Source organism: Apis dorsata, unplaced genomic scaffold (assembly GCF_000469605.1).
Source record: "Apis dorsata unplaced genomic scaffold, Apis dorsata 1.3 scaffold_19, whole genome shotgun sequence".
NCBI classification, from domain to species: Eukaryota; Metazoa; Arthropoda; class Insecta; order Hymenoptera; family Apidae; genus Apis; species Apis dorsata.
Window position 1 is genome coordinate 946668 of NW_006263321.1, and position 2732 is coordinate 949399.

The following is a 2732-nucleotide window of genomic DNA, read 5'->3' on the forward strand; positions in this document are numbered from 1 at the left end:
TTATTTATTTATTTGTATATTATAATAATTTATTTATTTATTATACTTAATAAAGATTTATTATAAGAATTATAATTCTATTTTTTTTGTTATTATGTTTCAAGTTTTTTATTCATTTAATTTTTATATATATATAAGAATAAAATAAAGATAAATCAATTAGTTATTTTTATTAATTTATCTTTTTATATGGGTCTCGACGTAGTCACCTCCTCGTTGGTGAGACCCGGTAATTGGCATCGATTTCAATATAAATTCATTTGTTTAAATACATGATATTAGAAAGATTTTATGAAAATTTTATTACATTAGAAATATTAGTTTTTGGAAATCGATGCCAAGCTAAGAACTACACTAATTCTTTTTTGTTTGTTTCAGGATCTTGTTACATTGTATTTTTTTCTTATAAATTTTTGACATTTTACAAATATTTTCAAACATTTATAACACTTGATACACTTTATCATTATTTATCAATATTCTAAATTGTAATAACGAACAATTACAACATAATTCTTGTAAATTGCATTACATTCCGAGTAAAATAGTATTTTCTTAAACAAATGATTTGTTATAAATGTTTGATAAGAAAAAGAGAGAAGATATCGAAAGAATATTATATTTCTTTTTCTATCCCTTCTTAAAAATATATTTTATACTTTCAGGAAATTCTTTTAACCGCGCGCAATGCGGTCAGTAGAGTCAGTGTTTGCTTTCGTAACAGTTTTTTTAAATCCTTCAATGGATAACGCGAAATTAGATTCAGTGTTTGTTTTCGTAACAGTTTTTTTAAATCCTTCAATGGATAACGCGAAATTAGATTCAGTGCTTCTCTCAAGAAAATAAGGCGGTCATCCATCACGCGAAGAGGTAAATATCTTTTTATTTTATCTAAAATTCCCTATTCTCCTCGATGTAAAATCATTCGATTTCATTAAATTTCGAGTCTTTATATATCAAAATCTTAATTTTTGTTATTATTAAAATTCATTAGAATTTCAATCAAATTTATCACTATTCCATTGATCTAATAATTTCATCTTTTCTTATTTTCATTTTTTTAAATTATCTGGACTATGTTTTAAATTATATATTTCGCTTTTTGTTACAGATATTCCACACAATGATGACTTCCTTTTGTTCTTCGCATCTAATGGTGAGTCGCATGCTTTTTGATTCCTCTGGTCACTCAATCATGTCGTAGGACGAAAGGTCCGAATCGACACGAGTGACTGGTTGTATACGTAGATTTTTGCACGAGCACAGTGACCACGGGTATATTTTATTATACCCGTGAGTAGTAACACATTCAATGTTTTATTTATATTAGTGCAGGCTAGGTTTTCTTGCGCGTCGCGTTTTCGTTTAACAAAAATCTTCCTTTATTTTTCATCTCATAAATAAATTTTTAGTAAATCACAGTTTTCAATTTCAATATGAAATGTAAAATTTTTATTTTATTTTCTCCGTTTACGAAAATATATTAAATTATTACGCGCAAGAAGACAACTCGCGACAGATAGATTTCGGAATCAAAACAATCAACTTTGAATACTTGTTTTTGTTTTCGAAGATATGTTTTGATGAAGAAATCGCCTGAGGTTATTTCTATTACTGCGTTCATTCTCTACATTTAGTCTTTTTTTTTTTTGATATATATAAATTTCTTATTCATTCTTAAATTTTCTTTGTTTAATAGATATTAAAATTTCAATATTTTATTAAATTAGAATCGTTAGATTTTTAAATTAAATAAATATTAGCCCGTTAGATACAAAATATTATACTAATGTATCTTTTTTAGCTCAGGATTTTCAGGTTTAACCCCTTCCGTGTCCATTGCCTCGATCTCGTTCACGTGCCCAGGTGTTACTTGGATGAGAGAGAGGCAATGGGCACGATGACCATAGTTTATAAGTTTATTTAACAGCAATTGACGATGAGTTAGTGATCGTGCACGACGTATTTTCCACATATGTGTGCGTGGTTAGGATGTGGAATTGCGTCGATTTTCTTATTTCATTCACCAATTATACAATTATACAATTTACCAATCGCGATATATCACATTTTCCATAAAACATAATCGCAACTTATAATTACATCACCAAAATTCCCTTTTATCATTTTTTTTTAAAAGATACGATTAAAATACATTTTTATTTATCACGCAATGATCACTAGCTCGTCGTCGGTCGATTTCAGGAAAAAAGGTACGTAAATGTTAACGTGTGAAAGTGGTATCAAGCTCGGGTGTCGGAGGCGTCCCGGGACGCTCTCCCTAGTGTAGGCTTTTTGCACCCGGGTGTAATGCGTGAGAACCGTGGAGTGGGTGTGTTGGTGTGCCTGTTTTGCCATTTTTTTAAATATAGGGCTAGGTAGGATAGGTAGCATACTTTCTGGTGCGAATGTTAATCATAAGTAGGTAGGGCCGGGCAGGTTGTCACAGTCTCTGGTCGGGCAGGCGCGTTCTCGCGTGACAACCTGTTTCAGGAAATCAAATTTGAAAGATCGAGAGTAAGGCTGAGACGAGTGATCATTCGTGTGATCATCACTCGTTTCTGGCTTTGCTCGTCGATTTTTCGAATTCCGCGATCGCGGTCGCGATTTGGTTTCGAAACGAACGTTGCGCTCGAGATTTTGCACGTGTACGGAGAACGATCGCTGATCGATCGTTGGTCGTCCACGTGCGCTCAGTTTCCGCGATTTTTCTTTTTTTTTTTTTTTTTTTT

The 2732-nt window shown here is 31.6% G+C and overlaps 1 long non-coding RNA gene across 1 annotated transcript; it reads left to right on the forward strand.

The window, feature by feature from the left end:
- The first annotated feature begins 197 nt into the window (after window positions 1–197).
- Window positions 198–1442, forward strand: LOC116185466. The gene is made up of 2 exons (XR_004150318.1): window positions 198–870; window positions 1112–1442. It is a non-coding gene; the product is annotated as an uncharacterized LOC116185466 (long non-coding RNA).
- Window positions 1443–2732: the final 1290 nt, after the last annotated feature.